Genomic DNA, 23,780 nt, shown 5'->3' with positions numbered 1-23,780 from the left:
ATCTTACGGTTCTGGAGGTCAGTGGCCTCCCTAGAATGAAATCAAGGAGTTGACAAGATTGTGCTCCTTCTGGAGGCTCTTGGGGAGAATTTGTTTCTTGCCTTTTCCAACTACTATATGCTACTATATCTCTGACTCTGGCATTCCTCTCACCCTCTTGTAAGGACCCTTGTGTTTACAATGCTTCATCCAAATCACCCAGGATAATCTTCCCATTTCAAGATGCTTAACTAGTCACTTCTGCAAAGCTCCTTTTCCATGGAAAGTAATACATTCACAGGTTTGGGGATTTGCATGTGGACTGCTTTAAGGGGACAGTACTCTGTGTATTATACCAGGGCATGGGACTTTCAGTCCTAGCACCAGGAAAGTTGGTCACCCTATCACCCAGAGACATATGGCAATACCTGGGAACATTTTTGTAAGGTTTATTTATTTATGTTGGGGAGGGGGGAGAAGTGTCCACATGGGGGAGGGGAGAGAGACAGAATCCCAGAGCCCAGTGTGGAGCTCAAACCCGTGAACCATGAGATCATGACCTGAGCTGAAGTGGGATGTTTAACCAACTGAGCCACCCAGGCACACCTCTGGAGACACTTTTTATTGTCACAACTGTCTCGTGGATAGACACCAGGGGTACCACTAAACATCCGGTAATACATGGGACAGTCCCTCACAGCAAAGAACTATCCAGCCCAAAATGTCAACAGTGCTAAGATTCAAAAAGCCTGGAGTAGAGGTACCTGAAAAAAGTCCAGAATGGCATCTTTAGGGAGTGACATGGGTGGTTTTGTCTCTGCTTACCTGAGCAGGGGGAAAGAAAATGGAGGGAATGGTGGGTCTCGGAGAAGAAATGACGGTGAGCAGCATGAGAGTCCTCTCTTGACACGAAATGGATACTTGAGTTTCCCATGAGTGAGTGGCTCTTGCCAAAGAGGCTGAGAGGAATCTGCCCTGCAGAGCCACACTCTGAAGATCTGTCCACCCAGTGAGTGAGCTCCACCAGCAAGAGTGGACTGCCCAGGGGCAGGTATCGAAGAGGCTGGAAGAGGTTGAGCCAGGGCCAGACCCTCCAAGAAGGGACCTGTGTGCTGGGGAAGACTCATGGGGCCTCCTAAGAACTAAGATTTATATATTCCATGAGAGAATCCACCTGTGGGCACCCATCACAAAGACAGCAATCCGCAGCCCATGCATCTTAGCAAAAGAGACAGCAACAATCAACAGGAGGAGATAGTGGTTGTCCCCACCCTCCCCTTTGTCCTTAATCCCTCAAAACGAAATGAGGAAAGGGAACAGAAGGGCAGACCACATAGCTTCCTTGCTGAGAGTCTCTCAAGCCAAAAGTCTGACCTGTGGTGGAGGAGAGGGGAGGTCTTGAATGAGACTGGTAATTGGAATTGAAACCAGACTAATTTCAATAAATTGGAAGTGACTAGAAAGTCCAAGGACCAGTCCCAGAGCTCTTAAAATCCTGCTGCCTAGTAGAACCAGAAAAATGGACAGTAGGGAATCAAAAGCAGTGACTGGAGAAAATAAAATTTTATGCTTGTACCTCGCAAAGTTAGATCTCCCTTAATAAACCAATTTTATGTCTTAAAGGTGTCATATTTCCGTTGGCCATTACCATTGTTTGAAATGTAAAAGGGCCTCAGTCCAAAACTCAAAAGTGTGGTGGATTCTTGCACCCAGGACCCCAAACCAACCATTTGCTATATGACGTAAATAGCAGTACATTCAAATTGCTATAGGTGGGTGGTCTTGCCTTCAGTCATCCAAAAGTCTTGTGGAGTAAGTGACTTCATGAAGGGATCCCACTGCTGTAGTGCGTGAATGTGACCTGAGCCTCTTGCTGTCAAGAGCAGAATTATAGACTTTCAACCTCACAGTAGAAAGGGTTTCTTTTGCCTCATAACTGTAACTGAAAGCAACTTATTACCTTGACTTTTCAAGCCTGCAATTATTTATTTATGGAAGAAAATGCCTTGAAATGTTAGCTTTGATTTGCCCTCCCTTTGTTTTTCCCCTTCCACCATTTTAAGCAGGTAGCCAGACGTTTCTGTGCCCCTTGATAATGAGTTGTCCAAGAAGTTACAGAGCCAAAAGCAAAAGTTGTCTGAAAGATAATTCCCTTTCTTTCCTTGGAAAATGTCTTAGTCCTTTAAAGATGTTGCCCGCATCCTCCTGGAGGGAGAGGGCCTTTGAGAAGTGGAAAAGAAAGAGTGGAGATTTGGACCTTGATTGGAAAAGGGAAGGAGGTTGAGGGTTTGAGAGAAGTGAGAACCAGGGCTTATGGAGAGCCCCAAGCGGTGCTCAATCCCACTGGCTACACATGGACCCAGAACTCGAGTTGTAGACTGATATTCATACCCCACTCATCTCTTCAATTTTCAACAGAAGTCTAAAGTTTTCTGAAGTTACATATTAAAATGATCATCTTCTATGCTAAAAATCCTACCTTTGAGGAGGTTATAATGATCCGCAGGTAGCGGATTAGAGTTGGAGACACGAGTATGAACTCATATTTAGTTTAGTATAGATATAGATGGCTACATAGGGCAATACTTATATATGTATATACTCTGCTTAGTATACACATACCTGTTTCCTTACTCTGCCAGCTGAGAGGACTCAAAGCAACAGAACCCCAGTAGCAATGAACACATCTAGCACCTAGAGCTTAGTTTCTAATCCCATTCCCCAATAAATGAACCAGGGCCCCTTGGAGAAATGGCTGATTCTAGGCCTAGGGAAGGAAACGTACAGGATGAGTCTACAGCATCATGCAGTACCAGAAAGTAAGGAAGCGTTCAACACACACACACACACACACACACACAATGGTAGACGTATGTCCAAGGGACACAGAAACCAACTGAAAGAGCTCCCAATGGCTAAAGCTGGAGCAAGCTGACAACAAAATGAAGTACTATTGGATGATAACACAGAGTATAAAAGAAATATCCATGAGCCCACTCTGATATAAATAAATGATTGAATACATAAATAAATGGAGGAGAAGAGACAAATCTCCCATGTAGAAGAACTCCGAATGAACCAGCTGTTTAAGTTCTGTATCAACCTAAGGCGTGTTGATAGTATGTTCCCTCGATACGGTGTGATGAGAATGTCACAGTGCTTCTGTGGGCTTCCTCCTGAAAACCCATAACCCCAGCCTAATCGCGAGAAAAGTATCAGGCAAATCCCAACAAAGGCTATGCACCACAAAGTAACTTGCCCGTCTTCCTCAAAACCACCAAGGTCATCAACAACAAAGACAGTCTGAAGACTTTTTCATAGACAAAAGGAGCCTAAGGAAACATGACAACTAAAGGTAACGTGGTGTCCTAGATGGGATCCTGGAACAGAAATTGGATACAAGGTAAAATTAAAGAAATCTAAATAAAGTACGGATTATAGTTAGTAACGTAACTGTATTGGTTCAATATTGTAACAAATATACCATACTACTGTAAGGTGTTAACAACAGGAGAACGAGGGGTGTGGTGTATGAGGACTCTGTGCTAGCTTCATGGTCTTTCCATAAATCTAAAACTTTTCTAAAAAAAAATAAAGTTGACTAAAGAATAATGATATATAAAGATCTCAGGTTTATTATAGGCCTCAAAAAGTGGATACAACGGACCAACGTGTGGACATTTTATCACAAAGAGAAGTATAGCTTAATGGTGATAATCTCTGGAAGGAGTATTAATAATGTTAATCAATGTGTACATTATAACATTTGTAATTGGTTTGTATTCTATTGGAGTCAAAGAAAATGTTATGTATCATGAGATATTAACAGTGGCAGGTGTTGGAAGAAGTACTCTGACTCTGAGGAACATTTATTGTCTTTAATAGGAATTTTATGCTGGGGCGCCTGGGTGGCTCAGTCTGTTGAGCATCGGTTCCACTCAGGTCATGATCTCCTGGTTCATGGGATCGAGCCCCGCATCGGGCTCTGTGCTGACAGCTCACAGCTCAGAGCCTGCTTCAGATTCTGTGTCTCCCTCTCTCTCTGCCATCCCCGACTTGCATTCTGTGTGTGTCTCTCTCTCCATCTCAAAAATAAACACTTTTCAAAAAATAGGGATTTTATGCTTAAGAATATTTAAAAGATTTGAAAGTTTCCCTCTTTGATTTCCCTACTTTCTCCAAAGCATTTTGGGGGATTCAATAAATCAATCTTTTTTTAATTCTACCTTCAGCTGTTAGACATTTGAAAAATGGTTCAGCCTCATTTATAATAAGAGATATATAAATTAAAACTGAAGTAGCATTATTCTCACATAGGCAAAAATCCAAAAGTACACTATGCTGGTAAAGCTGTGGAGAAGCAGGCACCTTCCTACACTGCTAATGGGTAAATTGGTAAATTGGTAAGACCTCAATGGAGGGGGATTTGGCAATATTAAAATTCCAAATGATCTAACAATTCCTTTTCTAGTCATTTATCCTACAGATATACCCACACACGTGCAAATAACTTAGTACAAGTTTATTCATTGCAACATTGTATGTTAATGGAAAATGATTTGAAAGGTCTATAAATTAAAGGTCTGTCTAAATTGAAGTAAGATGCATCTTTACAATGGAATACATAGATTTTTTTTCAAAAATAAGCGAGCTTAGTATACATTGATATAGAAAATTTTCAAAATATATTAAGTTAAAAAAAAGATGCAGTGCAGCAAATATAATGTGTGTGTGTGTGTGTGTGTGTGTGTGTGTGTGTGTAGATAAGATTTTACAAGATAAAAATGCTTGTAAATGCATTTTTTTAAGTCCTTGGAAAGATAAACCAAATATTAATAACAGTGATTACCTAATTGAGAATGAAAATAGGGCTGGCGAGTGGGCAGATAAGAAACAGAGGCAGGGGATTGTCACTGAATACCTTTCTATATTTTTTGATGTTAGAACCACATAAATTTAACACCTACACAGAAAGTCAAATAAGTGTTTAAAATCTACCTTGGAAGAAATAGAAGGCTGCTGTCTATGATGCAGAATTCTTACTCCGATAACAGAGTCTAAATGTACTTAACCATATAGCGTTCAAGTTAATTAACATTTTCTATTTCCTTTAAGTGAGTCGTTTAGAATTGAAGGCATAATATTCATGATTTTAGTATTTGCTATAGTTTTTACTTGCAAAAAGTCTAATGGTGGTTTTAGAAACAGACTCGTGATGCATTTAGTCCTAATTACAATACTCTTCCAAAACATCTTGATAATATAAAGTTAAATGATACCAAATAGAAATACAAGTCCTACACACAGGAATGAAACGCACTGGATATGCTAACTGATTGAATAAACATAAAAGATTTTTTTTCCTATTATTACTAAAATCTCTTTAAAGAAAATTAATGCACTGTTGTAATAAAAATAATACCAGTGTAGCTTAAAAGCATATGAAAAGTTGTATAAAAATGTATGAAAATAATAGCACGAGGAGAGGGAGGGATAGAAAAGAACGTATACTATTGTAAGTCTCTTACACTATACCTGAAGTGGTAAAATACTATTTGAAGGTAGACGGTGGTAAGTTAAAGATGTATACCATAAACCCTAAAGCAGCCACCAACATAACAAAGGAAAGAGTTATAACTAGTAACTCAACAAAAGAGATAAAACAGAATCATAAAAATACTTGGTTAATTCAAAAGAAGGCAGGAAAAGAAAAAAAAAAAAGGAGACAATAAAGAACAGATAGGACATGGGTGCCTGGGTGGCCCAGTCGGTTGAGTGTCTGACTTCAGCTCAGGTCATGATCTCACAGTTTGTGAGTTCGAGCCCCACATTGGGCTCTCTGCTGTTTGTGCAGACCCTACTTCAGACCCTCTATCTCCCTCTCTTTTTCTCTCTCAAAAATAAATAAACATAAAAAAAAGAGTAGATGAGCCAAACAGAAAACAAATAACAAGATGACCAATTTAAACCTAACCTTATCACTGATCGTATTAACGCAAGTGGAGTCTAAACACCTCAGTCAAAAGGCAAAGATTGTTCAGAATAGGGAAAAAGCAAGACTTGGCTACATATGTCCTTCCAGAAGGAAGGATGTATATATAAAGAGATATAGAATGCAGAAGAGATATATATACGGAAATGTATATATAAACAGATAAAAAGATTAAAGGCAAAGGATGAAAAAATATGCCATGCTGACACTAATCAAAAGAAGACTGCGGTGGCTACAGTAACAACTGAGAAAGAAGATTTCAGAACAATGAATTTTACCAGAGACTTCTAAAAAAGTCATTTCATAATGATAAAGGTGTCAATTCATTGGGAGAACATAATAATCCTAAATGTTTATACCTTATTGCAAATATACCCTATACCTTATGACAAAGTTTCAAAATATATGAAGTAAAAGTTGACAGAACTGCAATGAGAAATAGATGAATTCATAATTATTTTTGAAGAATTCAATAACCCCCTTCAATAATTGATATGACAAATTAGACGGAAAATCAGTAACAACACAGACCGCTCAAACAAAACTACCCCTAACTTGACCTAACCGACATTTATGGCACACCTCCCCCAACGGCAACAAAATAGACATTCTCTTGAGGTGCACGTGGAACATTTACCAAGTTAGATGATAATCTGAGCCAGTAAGCAAATCTTTAAAAAAAGGTCTTAAAGGGCTCAGGTCCTCTGAAGGCTCTTCTCTGGCTACAATGAATTAAATTCGAAATTAAGGAAATGGAGCAAAAAACAGAATTGTTTTTGTTAAGTGTGTGGTTGAAAATGTTACTCACTGCATTTTCAGACCGTATTTTAGGACAACCATCAAAACAGATACAAATTCAGCAGGAATTGACTCTCTTTCCACAACAAAGCCGGAGAGTGTGAGTCACGTGCATTAGTCACGCGCTGAAGGAGCTCTGATCGCCACTGCTCTTGGAGGAAGCAGCTCTTGCCATGCACAGACAAAAAAAAAAAATACTGCCTGCATTAAGAAAAAAATCTCTTCCCACCCACCTAAGGCCATAATACATCACAGAAAAGCATTCTTGACTGTTGGTTCATAATAAGTCACAACTGACTGGGGATCTCGGGGGTGGAGGGGCAAATGAAGAAAGAAAAAAAGTTATGTGAAGATTTGGTTTTCTACCTTAATAAGCAAAAGGCTGACAAGTGGCCATGTAGGAAGAGTGATCTACTTCCTAATAAATTAAACATTTCTCCAATTAGCAGGCTTGGGTGGGTGTATTGTGGGAGGACCCCCGGCTGGAATTTTGCCAGCTCCCTGCTCCTCTCCCACTGTGCTCTGTTTGCACCACTTGGTTGATGCTAAGTGGGTATGGGTAGGAGGAGCCATAGAGTTCAGGCCTTTTTACATTTTACATTTTATATTTACTTATGTAAATGGGTTGGGGAGCAATAGAGAAACTAAACATACTCGCGATGCACGTATTATGTGAATATGGGAGGAGGAAGAATGGCATGTTTTGTCTTTACATCACATGATGAGATGTTTGCTGACAACTAGAATTAATAAATCACAGTGTAGGGGCAGAGGAACATCATTTGGCAGGATAGAAGTAAGCACAAGAAAAATTAACTGGAAGACAAGTAGTGGATTTTGCACAACAGGAAGAGAGTTAAATACGGATGACGGGGGGGGGGGTGGCTTATAACTATGCGTACTTTCAATGAAAAAAAAATGTTTCAAGTATACTAAAAGTCATTAAAATTAATGGAGCAAATAGTTCCGGATTCCAGAACACCAATGATGGCAATCTTACAGGCGTGTGGTCACTAGGATCTACCAACAATTGTCTGCAACATCTCTCCCTGTCAACCTAAACACTCATTTGCAAGATCATACACCTAAAATGCAACTTGGCCCGTGTCATGTCTCATCTTAGAGCATTTAATAGCCTCCTATGGTCTACAGCAGAAAGGCAATGCTCCTAAACAGTGTTTAAGAACTTCATATCTGTCCTGTGAAGTCTTTTTACCGCTGGCGGAATCCTTGCTGGCTTCACACTGAAACCATATCAAATGCTTTTATCTCCCGACAAACCCAGCCTGGGTGCCTCTAGCCAAACCTGTGAATTGTCACCCACACAACCATAGTGGGTGAACCAAAAACACAAGGCCCCTGGGAGAGACAGCTAGAAGACCCTGAAGACAAGTCTCAAATATTTCACAATTGTGCCTGGAGCCTAGTCTTGTACAGTTCCTAGAATCTCTTTACAGGGGGATGGTTCCCACATCTCCCAGAGGCACGCCCAATCTATCTCAAACAAAATGATCTACCTTTTTTTCCTTCACTTTTTCTGCATTTCCACCTAGTATTCCTATTAACCATAGGAAGTCCGGAAGCAACAAAGAATCTTTCCTTCGCATAAGGTGAGAAAGGAGGAAAAGTTTCAAAACCTGTATTTTAATATACTCATATACCCTCTTCATCACATATGCTCATGTACTAAGCACATTGAGTGACGTCTCCAAACACGTGTAGATAAGCAAAACTTGTAAGCCAGAAATGTCCTTTATATATGTCTAACTGGTTGCTATGTAGCCTCAGGTGGAAGTAGTTAGGCAGGTGTGCAAATTGATTTGCTTTTAAACCCTAAATCAGTGACTCTTGAATTTGGGAATGCATCAAAATCACCCAGAGACCTTGTCAAAATACAATGCCAGCCCACCAAGCCCAGAGCCACTCAAACAACCTGTTACCCAACTCCTTTTCTTTGTGGTAGCATGCCTGGCTTTATTTTCCATATGTGTTAAAATAAAGACATCATGCTTGCTTAAACTGCCCTGTAGACAGAAATTCAGGAAAAGGTAGGTTAGTCCTGAACACTTTCTGAAGTGCAAGAGTAAATAAAAAACCTGAGAACCCATGCATCGGGTGTATTTACAGGGAAGTCTTAAGCACTGATCCCAATTGAACAAAGCTCCATAGAATAGTTTCTCGCTAGATAATGTTTGGAGCTTTGATGCTCTCATAAGTGTGTGCCATGTTTAAATTCAATCATCAAATTACTGGTAAGCCAAAGAATAAAATATGGTTAAGTTAAATTAAGTCAAATGTTTCAGCATTTAAACATAAAATCAGCAAAGATACGGTATGATAACAACACATTTTTAAAGTCCTCACTGTGTGCCTGGTGCCGTGCAAAGCGCCTTATGTGGATTATCTCACTCGTGCCAAACTCATTTTATTTTCTTAAGTTTATGTACTTATTGTAAGAGAGAAAGAGAGAGAGGCAGAGAGAGGAAGAGAGAGAGAATCCCAAGCGGGCTCCATGCTGTCAGCACAGAGCCTGAAGCAGGGCTTGAACTCACGAACTGTGAGATCATGACCGGAGCCAAAACCAAGAATTGGACGCTTAACCAACTGAGCCACCCAGGTGCCCCAAACTCACTTTATAAGGTGTGTACCGTATCTCCAGATGAGGAACCTAAGGGACAAAGCCTCTAACAAACTGGTGCCTGTGTCATTTCCATCTCACACAATGGCCTGCTCAGTAGAGTGGGTGTTTTTCTGGTTCCCTCTTCTTTTTTGGTCACCTCTCAGCAAAACAGCAAAGAACGGACAGTCACAAACCCACAGAGACTGCTACAGGCTCCCCCACCAGAGCCCAGGCTCTGGGCATCTCAAGACTAAGCCCGCAAACAAACACGAGCCACCTGCCTGGCTGTATCACACCCCAGCTCCTTTCCTCTCGTCCTGCTTATCCCCAAAGCCCCTGAGACGTGAGTGATGAGGGAGACGGATGTCACCCTGTAACCAGAGAAAGAAAAGGGCCTTCTCCTCTGGAGAAACAAAACCTCTGTGCCCAGAAAAACCTCTCTAACCCAAACCATTGCTGAAAAAGCTAATCAAATATGATTTCCAGCACACTTCTGGAAAGATGCAATCATATTTTGCATGAAGGAACTTGCCATATACTTTACGTATTAGTACTAAGCAATACTGGATAGTGGAACTAAATGCCTGATAATGTTCTGAGAGAGTATCTTGAACTCACTGCAGTTTTTTGTAAGACTGCACACAATAGCTTTTCTTTCATTGTTTCCCTGCTTCTGCCCTCATCCCTCAACACAGGAACCCAAACAATTCTTTTTAAAAGATGGATCACATAGGGGCGCCCAGGTGGCTCAGATGGTTAAGCGCCCAACTCTTGATTTCTGCTCAGGTCATGATCTCACAATTGTGAGATCAAGCCCCTCATCAGGCTCCATGCTCAGCGTGGAGATTCTCTTCCTCTCTCCCTCTCTCTCTGCCTCTCCCCCACTCATGCTCCTCTCTCTCTCTCTCTCTCTCCCTCTCTCTCTCTCTCCCTCAAAATAAATACATAAGCGTTTAAAAGATAGATTAAGAAAAGCCAAAGATGGAAACAAGTTTCCCTCTCAGGATGAATGGCTAAGGAAAATCTGGTGTGTGTGATGTATAGAAATATTATTCAGCCACAAGAAAGAAGGAAACCCTGTCATCTGTGACAACATGGACCTTGAGAGCAATATGCTAAGTGAAATAAGTCAGAGAAAGACAAATACCGTATGATCTGACTTATATGTGAAACTTTTAAAAACCAAACTCACAAGAATAGAACAGATTGGTATTGCCCAGAGGCAGACGTTGGGGGGTAAGGGAAATGGGTGAAGCTGGTCCCAAGGCACAAATTTCCAGTTGTAACATAGGATCTGGGGTGTAATGCACAGCACAGTGACTACAGTTAACAATGGCGTAATGGATAGTTGAAAGTTGCCAGGACAGTCGATCTTCAAAGTGGTCGTCACAAGAAAAAAAAGTAGGACTATATGAGGTAATGGATTTTAGGTCAACCTTCTGTGATCACGTCACAAAATATGCATGTATCCCAACATTTTGTTGTACATCTTAAACCTATGCGGCATTGCGTGTCAATAGTATCGCAATAAAACTGGGAAAATTCTAAAAATGAAAATCAAAGCCAAAGTCCTCACCATGGTCTTCAGTGGATTACCGGGGGAGCCTGTGAAAACCAGAATCTCTGGGTCGGGGCTCTAGCCTGAGTCCTTCAGGTCCGAATTCATATCTGTGCCGCACCTCTGTGATTCGTTTGTGTAGCCAGCGTGGAGAATCACAGTCCTGCAGAATCTGACTTCGTTTTGCACGGCTCACCTCCTCACCCAACCTACTCCAGGCCGCTGGGCTGCTTGCCGCTTCCTGTCCCTGGCGGGTGCACCCTTCGAGAAGGATCACCCATGGCTCCACCGTCACTCCTGCGGATCTTTGTTCAACATGCCCTTTGCAGGGTGCACTTACCTAACCACCCTCTGTCTCCTTCCCACTCATCTTTTCTATCCTCCCTTCTGGCTTTATTTTCCTGTATAGCAATTGGCATTAACCAATATGTTTACTAATTTTTTTATTGTGTTTCTGCTATACTCCTCTCCCCTAGAATGTAAATTCCATAGGGGCAGGAATATTTGTCTATTTTGCTTTCTTATATATCCCAAGAACCTAGAAGAGTATATGGTCCAGGGTGGGTGCTAAAAAATCTCCTTTATGCAAATAACTTACTAGATAAACCCCATATTCCATAGCAAAAATGAAGATATGCTTCTTGTTTGACAGTTTGTCACAAAATCTAAAACAATGAGAATGAAATTTAAAAGATTTTCTTCTTTGGGAGGTTTCATTCCATCCTGTTAAAGTCAAACAGAGTCCCTAAGTTCCTGCTCTATGCAGAACCCCACAGAGTAAACTCCCATTTATTCAGAATGATTGGGGGCAGCGTGTTCTGGGGACTAAGGGTGGCTGCATACATTAACATGCGGGGACCGTCAAGTTTCCAAAACTCAGAGCACAGTGTGGAGACCAGTTTAAACTTTCTTCGATTATCCAGAGACCGCTGCAGAATTTTAGTGTGACTGGATGTCGTCATTAGGAATATTATTTGAGGCTTCTAGGTGAATGAGTGCTAATCTCAGCGATGTTGCTGGTCCCATGAGCAATAGAAGACTGTGTGCCATCAAGGGTTTCCAGTCTAACTATGAACATGGATCACAAGAGCTAAATCATTAGAAAGCATGTGATGAGGCAACAGACCGATGAATGTTCATTAAAATTACATACAAGAAGAACATGAATGGGTAATCTCAGCAGCCTTCCAGGAGGAAGTGGTTGGCAACTGTATTTTGCAGAATTTCGGAGTAGAGATGGCAAACAGATTGATTCACTAGACAGAAGCATGGTGCTTCTGATTAGAACAGAGCTCTATAAAGAGGCAGAGTTTTAGTAAGTTTTTGGCAGCATGGACTAATGAAACTCATTTCCTAGTGCCCCGGACCACAGATTAAACTCGATCAGCGTTAGCGTCGGAAAACTCGTTCTTAATCGGGAGTCCGTGAGAACCAGACAAGTCGAGATAAAGGGCAAACTTTTAGAATGAGTGACTGATGCAATCAAACTTATTAAAGATTTGCCTATAAAGTAGAAGTTTAAACAATGAGACTACGCCCAGTGGCATTTCTAGAATTTTTGCTTACTTTAAGAAAAAGTATAAAATAAACCAAACAGATTCTTTTAAATAGAGGAAGAAGCAATTATTAGATTTATTTTTGAAAGAACACTAAACTATGTTGTTGACAGTGTTCCAACAGGTAAATTAAGAAGCACAAAAGTTACACAGTAAGAAATCCAGCATATTTCTGATTTGGAACGAGAACACCTCCGACGTTTCTACAAATCAATATACCATAATTAAGCAACAATGAGCTTATTCAAAAGTTAAAGTTATTTCAGAGCTAATCATATGACCTATTTCCTTAACATTCTTAACCTTAATTAAATTCCTTTGTTTTTCTTTAATAAAAATATCATATAATTCAAGCTAATTACAAAAGTTTTCGTTGTTAATATATGAGAATTAAATTATAATTTTTTGAGCAGATGAATAAATTAATTTTTCCAGGCACATATCTTTATTAGTTTCCCTGATTGAAAGGTTGGCAAGTTGGGAGTTTCCAACCGAGTTGTACTTCCCAATGAAAACAACCATGTAAAGTCCAGAAACTTCTCAGGCTAGGCTTCCTGATGGCAGGCCTCCGGTTAGGGAGCTTACTAGACAATAGAGCATTAAAAAAAACTTTTGAATTGTCCTTCTTTCTCTTAATGTAGCGTTGGGGACAGAGAGGATGTGGGTGGGGGAAGGAGAAATTTGTGGTGAAAAGTAAATGGAACTGTTTGATTTAGAAAAATCATTGAGTATAAAACAAAATGTTTTGAAATATTTTCTTATGTGTAATGTAGTGTAAATTTGTCTTATATAAATTCCACCATCTCATTCAAGATGCTTAGTAACCCACCTCTTTTAATCTTAGAAGAAGTCTGGAAAATGCAATTGAATTTTTTTTCTTTTGGAGTCATCTCCAGTAAGTTGTCATTAATTCACTTCTTATGTGTGTTGCTGTTGTTTATTTGCATGGGTTTTCTGGTTTCAAAATAAAACTCGTCTCAGATGCAGCTGTCCTGGCTTGTTGTTTGAATCTTTGCACATTCCAATAGCATTTTGCACTGGAATGTTGAATTCAATGAATGAAAGACCAGATGTTCCAGGTACATTCAGCCCAAGTTAAGAAGGGCATATACAGCAGGGCCCCAATGCCTTTTCAGATAGTTAATAAATTAGTATTTATGTCTGCTCTTCAAAATTTTCATCCTCTAAATGTAAGCGTAACATATTCTGTTAAGGAGAAATTTGTGATACCTTTCAAAATGCTATCAAACCGCTTCACAGATAATATGACTTCATGTATACCATGTAATGATATAGAGTCATCATAGGGGCTCCTGGGTGGCTCAGTTGAGTGCCTGACTCTTGATTTTGGCTTTGGTTATGATCCCAGGGTCATAGGATCAAGCTCTCTGTCAACAGGCTCTGCACTGGGCATGGCGCCTCCTTAAGAATCTCTCTCCCTCTGCCCCTTCCCCCACTTGCATTGCTCTCTTTCTCTCTCAAATGAAATTTTTTTTTAATTAAAAAAAAATAAAAATATTCATAAAAGTGTTTGTTCTACTGTAATATGATAATTTAATTGCTACAAAACTTCAAGTAATCCAATACGGTGTTATAAATTGTTTTTATATGAGAATGGTAAAAAAGGCAGATAGAGGCTAGAGAGTATCAAATATTCAGTAACAAAGTTACTTTCCCTGAAAAAAAAATCTTAATTACTAGAAAGTTTTTAAAACTGTAAGAGAATGACTGTACAACTGAGACATCACTGTTCCAATCCAGCATCTGATTATATCTGGTTTTTGCTCAAGAGTTTTGCTTCCTTCCTTCCTTCCCTCTCTCTCCCCCTCTCTCCTCCTTCTCTCTCTTTCTTTCTCTTTCTTCTTTCTTTCTTTCTTTCTTTCTTTCTTTCTTTCTTTCTTTCTTTCTTTCTTTCTTTCTTTCTTTCTTTCTGTTTCTTTCTTCCTTTGTCACTAGCTATATTAGTTTGCTACGGCCATAGTAATAAAGTACCACAAACTGGAGTAGCTTAAACAATAGAATGTTATTTTCAAATCATTCTAGAGTCTGTTGGTAGGGTTGGTTCCTTCTAAGGGCCATGAGAGAAGGATCTTGCCTTTCTTCTCAGCTTGTAGATGGTCATCTTCTCCTTACAGCTCCACATGGTCTTTCCTCTATACCCATCTGCATCCAAATTTTCTTATGAAGACATCAGTCACACTAGATTAGAGCCCACCCTAATGACCTCATTTTAACTTTGCCTCTTTAAAGATCTTATCTCCAAATACAATCACATTCTAGAGTACTAGGAGTTTGCACTTCAACATATAAATCGGGGGCAGGGGTCACAATTCAACCTGTGACTTTAGTATTATCCATGTGTTCCAACATATTTTTACCACCTGCTATCTTGACAAGCAAAGACGCTCAAGTAATGCAGCTGCATTTGCTAAATTATAAGCTTGGGGCACCTGGATGGCTCAGTCGGTTAGGCTTCTGACTTTGGCTCAAGTCATGATCTCACAGTTTGTGGGTTCGAGTTCTGCATCGGGCTCTGTGCTGACAGCTCAGAGCCTGGAGCCTGTTTCGGATTCTGTGTCTCCCTCTCTCTGACCCTCCCCCATTCATGCTCTGTCTCTCTCTGTCTCAAAAATAAACATTAAAAAAAATTTTTTTAATGATAAATAAATAAATAAACATTTAAAAAATTTTTCTAAATTATGGCCTCTTCCTCCCAACTAATTCCAAGGTCATGTATAGTTTGGTATTAGTTTATAACCAATAACACCCCACATAATATAAATTATGTTCTTGAATACATGGATTGCTTTATAGACAATTGTTAATAAAATGTATGCCATAGTCTAAATGCCTACAAACTGGAAAGGCTCTTGAAGAGTCGCCAGACTTGAGTTTTAGTGCAGGCTCTATTACTGACTAGCTTTGTAACCTGACCTCTCTAAGCCTTAGTTTCCTCACAGAATTGTAACCACCAAATACAATCATTAAGGTAAGACAGCACTGAAAGTCATAAAGTACTATTCAAATACTGTATCAGATACTTTTAACCTTTTTCGAGTGAACCATAACATAGATACAGAAGAGTACATAATCATACCATCTAAACTTCGGTTTAGTTTCTTCCTTTCTAGTCATTATACTTTTATTTTTCCTTCTTGCCTTATCATGCTGGTGAAACCTCCAGTACAATGTTGAATAGGATTCTCATCATGAGTGGGTGTCATGGCGGACTCTAAAAATAGAAGCAAGATTCTCTAGAGGATTTGTGAAAGATCTGATTTATTTCTTTCACAAATGTTTAGTAAACCTGCCAGTCAAGCCGCATAAGATTTTAGCTAGCCCAACTATCTCTCCTTTGAAGATAATGTCTTTTTTTTTTTTCTGTGCTTGCCTTTAAGACTTTGTTTATTGTCACTGGTTTCTGCTATTTCACTATAATGAGTTTAAGTGGGGGTTTTGTTTTGTTTTGTTTTGTTTTGTTTTGTTTTGTTTTGTTTATCTGGCTAGGGAATCTATAACCTGTGGATTGTATCTTGCATCAGCTCTGGGAAATTCTCGACCATTATTTCTTTAAATATTATTCTTTTCCTGTTGTTTTTCTCCTCTTCTTCTGGAACTCCAATTAAATATAAATTAAATCGAGGGGCACCTGGGTGGCTCAGTCGGTTGAGCATCCGACTTCGGCGCAGTTCATGATCTCGCAGTCAGTGAGTTCGAGCCACACATCGGGCTCTGTGCTGACAGCTCAGAGCCTGGAGCCTGTTTCAGATTCTGTGTCTCCCTCTCTCTCTGGTTCTCCCCACTGACGCTCTGTCTTTCTCTGTCTCTCAAAGATGAATAAATGTTAAAAAAAAATTAAAAAACATATATATATACATATAAATTAGATCGAGGCTTCTTGCTGGCTCAGTCAGAGGAGTATGCGACTCTTGATCTCAGGGTTGTAGGTGCGAGCCCCATGTTGGGTTTAGAGATTACTCAAAAACATAAAATCTTAATATATATTTTAGATCTTCCCTTGGTATCCTCTGTGTTCCTAGTTCTCTTTCTTCTTTTTTCTCCATGTTGTTCTTGAGATCATTTCTTTTGAACTATTACATAGTTTACCAATTCTATTGTTAGCTGCTTTTGATCTAGTGGTAAAACCATCCACTAAATTAAAATTTTTCCCGTATATAATTCTTCTACTTCTGGTAGTTATATTTGATACTTTCAAATCTGCCATGATTTCTCTTCTGTTATCTTTGTGCCTGGTGGTCTTTGACCACGCACTGTATTTGTAGAAGTATTTATAGGAATAATTTGAGGCTCACAGTGAAGGCCATTTTCTTCAGGGAGGATTGTGCTTGCTTCTACCAAGAGTGACATGCTACCAACCCAAGACCAGCTCGCACCAAATTCAAGGTTTGACATTCCTAAAGAGCAAAAGGAATTCAAGGCGACCAGAAGATTTCAACAGAGTTGGTTGTCTCACTTGGGGTTTGCTCTGAGTTTGAGGTCCCAGCTTATTGTGGTGACCATCACTGGCCTGTCTCCCCACCCTGAGCAAGCTCTGGACTTTGATATTTGTCCTTCGGGTGCTCAAGTCTGTTAACATGAGTCTGTACTAATATTCCAGGATCACAAAATGACCTCAAGCAAAACTACCTTTTTTCCTGCTTTCTTTGCATTGCCTTCCACGTTTGACTTGACCATTTCTCACTGTCTTGTCATCTCATCAATGTTTCAAGTAGATTTTTTAATTGTTGTATCCGGTCCTTCAGTTGTTTGAAGCTAGGGGGTTGGGTGTAGACATCTTGAGAGTTCTCCTCTATCACCTCTAATGCTTCAAAAAACAAGGACTTTCTTCTACATCCAATACAACTATCATCCTGAAGAAAGTTAATATTGATATAATGCCATTATCAAATATAGAATCAATTTTAAATTCCCAGGCATGCTAATAATATCCTTTATAGCTTTTTTAATAATTTTATATCCTTTTCTCTTATATAGAATTCAATGGAGCACCATGCATTATATTTGGTTGTCATGTCTATTCCTTTTTATTTTAAGAATGAGTGATTAGCAAAAGATCTGACCAGATACAGACACTCAAATAATGATTTGAAGTATGAATAAGAAAGTAAACTTTTCAGTTCATATTCTGCCACACTGTTTTAATTTTTTCAATGAGCATGTACAACTTACGTAATATTTAAACCAAGGTATTTTTTAATGAAGGAATACACTTTTAAATAATTTATGATGGTCATGAAATTCATGATATTGCTGTTTAATAGTTTTTCTTACTGTACTACATATTCCCTGTTTAGTTAAAAATATGTGGCTTCATGTAACAACACATTGGGTTATGGAAATTCTGAAAACAAGTATTTTATCTTTCACAATAAGATTATCAATTTACTTTATTTTTTCCTAAAAATTAGGCTAACAATTTAAAACACCCAAAGAAGCCGTTGGTACTAAATCACAATTTATTTGAAAGACAAAATTAAATAATTTCAGGGGGGTTTAGGGGATTATGTCCATAGCTACTCTAATATTTTGTACCTTACAATAGCTACTGTTCTAGATATCTCTGAGAACATGCATGTTATTTCTTGGAAATGCATTTTCTTTAGGGGTAAGACATGTAGCCTTAAAATCAGAAGACTTTGTTTTAAATCGAGACTCTGCTACTTACTACACGTGCAACCTTGAAACAGTCACTGACGCTCTTTGAACTTCATTTTTGTTATTCATCAGTTGGAGATTATAGTATCTACTCTTCAAGGTTATTCTAGGGAAGAATTCAAATGTGGAAGACATTTTACAAAGTCTAAGACACACACGAACACACAGGAAAACATTAATTTTTCTCATTTTAGGAGCAAATCCCATATAATGATACTATATTCTCCCACCAGACAGAACCTGTTTGAGAATTTTTAAGATAATCTCGACTAGGGGGATTAATTCCATAACCGGCTAAGTACATTCCTTCTACTTATGTTGTTTTTGAATTAAAAAATAGGCTTAGCTCCATTATTACTATCAATCATAACTTTCCCTTGGGGATTTGCTTAAAGAATCTTTTTCATGCTAAATGAGTATGGAAATGTATTTCTTTTTCCTTGACTGGACAGCAAACCATGAACATCTTTATGTATTTCAAGCAAAACAAAATTTAAAGTCTTACAGTGGAAGGGAAAAACTGTGTTAAGACGATCTGATTTTAGTAGAAATTTTCATCTATGAGTATAGCATTAGTTTGAAATATTTAATTCTGGCCACGAAACTATAGTAATTACACTTAGTGTCTATTGTCAGCTGCTATTATAATTCACATCAGAAAATTAATAAGCGTGCTAGTACAGTGCAAATTAGGCAAAACTTATTTCACCCAGGTTTTTGCAAGATGAAAAAGAAGGCTGGGCCAACTAGCTAATGTCTTTGCTAGATAAAGATGAAGCTTCTGGATAAAGACAGGCTTTTTTTCTTACTGTTGAAAAACTTCAGTCTCTAGGTGTTAACCTTATAGGAACAGTATCTTGTACAGGAAAGGACTAAACTGAGGATAGTTTACTGTAATCCTGACACCTTGTGAGTGAACTGAGGAAGAGGAATCCATTCTAAAATGTTTATGTGTTAATAGTTACTCTGATTAAATTTTAAGCCCTTAATTGTATACTTGACTCAAGAAAACTAAAATGTCCTGTTTCCCCACATATTAGGAAAAGTCAGACAGCATGGCTTTGATCGGCATGCCATGCTGGTTGAATCATGGGCACAAGATTGAATACAGTCAGATAATCTTGATTGTAGAACTGGTTCTACTAATAATTTGCTCTGACCTTGAGCAAATCGCTTAGTTTCTGCACAGGTAAAATGAGGAAGTTGCATGAAATGGTCTTTAAAATCCCTTCCAGTTATAAAATTCTAAAGTTCTGTACATCAGCTATCTCTCCCCCGACTACCACATTCACCCCACCCTACCCCATGCACACACAATCTGCTGTGGTTAAAAGACAGACCCGATGTTAGACCAGGGGCTCCAGCAGGGAATTAAGGAGACAATCATAGGCACAAATAGGTGGAAGGTTGAAAGAGGGTAGGAAGAGTCAAGACTCAGGATCCTTAGCTTTGCAGCCTAAGTCATTGGGGTGGAATGTTCAGACTTTGCATTTTGCCGTGTGGAAAGGTAAGATCCTGACTTAGTTACCCAAGTGCATTGGATGCACCTTGCAAAAATGAACACATGCTTGGGGAGTTTTGCTATGAGATAACCAGGGTATAGACTGAGTGAGGACAAGAGGCCACCCACCCCCTCACCCCCAAATTCATCATGAACATGTCTAATTGGCAAAGGTCCACAGTGGGTTGGCCAGAGCCACGTCTCTGCAAGAGAGAGGAGCAACCGTAGAAAATCACCAGTGACACCAGTGGAAAATCTCTGGCACTTGAGAGAACAAAACCAGAGGGCATGTCAAGAAGCCAACCGTTACAGTTTAGTCCCAAGGGACATTTGAGTTTTCTCTCTCTCTCTCTCTCTCTCTCTCTCTCTCTCTCTCTCCTCTAGTGGACAGTAACAGGGGAACTACAATAATCCTGGGGAATGGAGGAAGCCTGCTAATCAAGTTATGGATTCTTGGGACCATTATAATTTAGAATATTAAGGTCATTGTAATCTTATTTATACACTGAGCTTGCTGAAGGCTGCTGTATATACATTATGTTTTCAACCTTTGAAATTTCTCAAAATGATGGGCGGCAGGGATTAATAAGAGGATGAAATGTTCATTTCTGCAAGTTACCCTTAAACATTCCTCAAGGAAACATGGTCAGGAGAAATAAAAACCCATGCTTATAAATCCTAACTCAGGGGCGCCTGGGTGGCTCAGTTGGTCGAGCGTCAGACTTCGGCTCAGGTCATGATCTCACAGTCTGTGAGTTCGAGCCCCGTGTCAGGCTCTGTGCTGACAGCTCAGAGCCTGGAGCCTCTTCAGATTCTGTGTCTTTCTCTCTCTGCCCCTCGCCTGCTCACACTCTGTCTCTCTCTGTCTCTCAAAAATAAATACACATTAAAAAAAACATTTAAATCCTAACTCAATGAATGCCAGTCCACATTTTCAAATCTCCTTTTATTTGTTTTATCACATGAATGTTGTTTTGTGTCCTAAGAACTGTATCTTTATTTAAATGTTTCCATATAATATTCCATCTTCAGTCATGTACATTGTCACTAAAAAGAGTATTATGTATTCAAGGAATACTTGTCAGCAAATGCTATACTGAACATATTAACATCCCTTAAAACCTTATTTTTATGATTTCAAAATAAACCACTTTTAGGAAGCTATTATGTAACATAGTCACTGAGCCACTATTTTGGACGACAGAAGGAAACTTATAAGGATTGAGGTTTATTTTCCCATTATGTTTGTATATTATTTAATACAAAACTCTAAGTGCCATTTGTAAAACAGTTTTGACTAAGACGTATAAAAGTAAACTTATTTTCAAATCCAAGAAGGAAATCATTCTGGTACACATAATGTCAAAGTCACGTGTGTGAAAACCTCTCAATCAGTGTCTCTATTCTGTTTCATACAATCACTCAAAGATCTGCCCAAAACCAGCTCAGGATCAGGTACCATCATTTTCACAAATACTGGAAAATCATGAGCATACATATATGTGCATATTTTATGTGTGTGTACATATATATGTACATATTATACACACAAACGTATAAACATATGTATTTTATATATATAAACATGTATACACATTTTTTAATCTGGAAAGGCATATATCAAAAGGTTAACAGGGGGTAATTCTAGGCTTAGAATTATTTAGTCAATTTTTGTGTTTCTTCAGTTTATTTTTCAGTCCTAGTTTTCCAAAATGCCCATGTATTACTTGTGAAATAGAAATGTTTATTAAAACACTACAGGTGAACATCTTATGGTTTGGAAACATGTTCATAATAAAGGGTGGCTATTTTGACGGCAGACTTTCAACTTCAAGAGATAAAGTTGAGGAAGGGCCTTGGTCACTCCGAAGTACCCTAACATTTGCGCCAAGGCCACTCTCCCCACGCCTGCTCCCAACCAATGACAACCTGATAGGGTGACAAAGACAGGCCTCCTCCTGGGTGCCATGGGACTCCCCTGATGGCCAATTTTTTCTCAGGACTCCCCCAGACACTTGCTGAACTTTCCCCAGACCACATGACAGTACAGGACGCCACCACCCCACCTCTTGTCCCTCTCTCCTTCACTGGGATCAGACGAAGATCATGGTCTGAGGCCTTGCCCAGCCTCTCCCAGCTCCCTTCACTTTTCCCTTCACAGGTGTTTTCCAATGAAATTCATGTACATTTAATCCTCTCTTGGTGTAGCCTGAAATAACACAGGCTACAAAGCAGTATATCACATTATTATATTTTGGTTGGAGGAAAAAATATACGTTTGTGTATGCATGCTTGTGTGTGCACGTGTACATACATTATATATATACACATATATCTGTGTATTTACAAATAGAAAAAAAGCAGGGAAAGTGGCTCTCTCAGGATAGAAAAAGTAGAGGTGATTTTCTACATTAAGTATGTATGGTGTGATACGAAAAAGTAAACCTTGAGGAACCCTTTTGCACTGCTGGTGGGAATGCAAACTGGTGCAGTCACTCTGGAAAACAGTATGAGATTACTCAAAAAATTACCACCCAGCAATTGCACTACTAGGTATTTATCCAAAGGATACAGGTGCACTGTTTTGAAGGGACACGTGCACCCCCATGTTTATAGCAGCACTATCAACAAGAGCCAAAATATGGAAAGAGCCCAAAAGTCCATCGAAGGATGGATGGATAAAGAGTACGTGCTATATATATATATATATATATATATATATATATATATATACACACACACACACACACACACACACACACACACACACACACAATGGAGTATTTCTTGGCAATCAAAAAGAATGAAATCTTGCCACTTGCAACAACACAGATGGAACTAGAGGGTATTATGCTAAGTGAGATTAGTCAGAGAATCACAAATATCATGTGACTTCACTCATATGTGGAATTGAAGATACAAAACAGATGAACATAAGGGAAGGGAAGGGAAGGGAAGGGAAGGGAAGGGAAGGGAAGGGAAGGGAAGGGAAGGGAAGGGAAGGGAAGGAAGGGGATGGGCTAAAAGGGCAAGGGGCATTAGGAAGACATTTGTTGGGATGAGCACTGGGTGTTATATGTAGGGGATAAGTCACTGGATCCTACTCCTGAAATCATCATTGCAGTATAATGTTAACTAACTTGGATATAATTTTTTTTTAATTTACAGGAAAAGGGGGGGCGGAAGTAAACTTTTACATGTTACTAATTTAGTTGAATCTGTGACAGAGTCATTTATATCCAATTTTACAATTTACCAGATTGGTTAAAGAATATATTCATTCATTCATTTCTTCGCAGACACATTTGCTAGGCCTGTTATATGTGAGCCCTGTGCTAGAGTCCATGGAAGGTACAAAGGTAAAGATGAATCCATGAAGTCAAGGAAGCAGGCATCTTAAAGGGGATGAGTGGACCATGGGAAGTGCCCTGAGAGAGGCACAAAGTAAATGCTATGAAGGTCCAAAAGATGGAAAAGGATACCTGTCTGGAGGCCCAGGAAAAGTTTATGTAGAGGTAAAATTTCAACTAGACCCTGAAGGAACAAGTAACATTTTTTCTTCTTCTACTTTGGAGTTTCATTAAACAGCCTTGACAGTTTGGAGCATGGTTTAGGAGTGCTTCAAAGTTTGAGACTAGGTTTTTTATACTCTCTCCTTTGTCCTGGTGCATTGTTCATGGCACTTTCCACCCTCATCTTCCCATCCACCAATTTTGTCCCAAGGAGGGGTCTCCTTGCCAGCCCAGTCCCATACCTGAATCAAGGAGTCAAAATAAGGTTACTGTACTCTAGGTGTTTCTGGCCAGCTAGTGTGGTTTCTTCGAATCCTTTTCTTGGCTTAAAGAAGATCTCAGTAATTTTAAAGGTGCTTTTACTTTTGATAGTGATCACATCGCTATTTGTACCAATGGGCACAGTGGTCTTTACCAACAGTCTAGTTTCCTGCTGGTTTCTCCTATTCCTTCAGTAACAGAAGTCTGGGCATCTGATCTTCAAATGTCTACTTCATTTGGACCAACTCTCTTTTTGGAGTTTCAAAAGTTGGGCATGTCCTGGCACATCAGGGGCAGATGTTATAAAACATGTCACATTTTGTTAAG

This window comes from Acinonyx jubatus, chromosome B2 (genome assembly GCF_027475565.1).
Source record: "Acinonyx jubatus isolate Ajub_Pintada_27869175 chromosome B2, VMU_Ajub_asm_v1.0, whole genome shotgun sequence".
NCBI lineage: Eukaryota > Metazoa > Chordata > Mammalia > Carnivora > Felidae > Acinonyx > Acinonyx jubatus.
Note: the sequence above shows the minus strand (reverse complement) of the source record.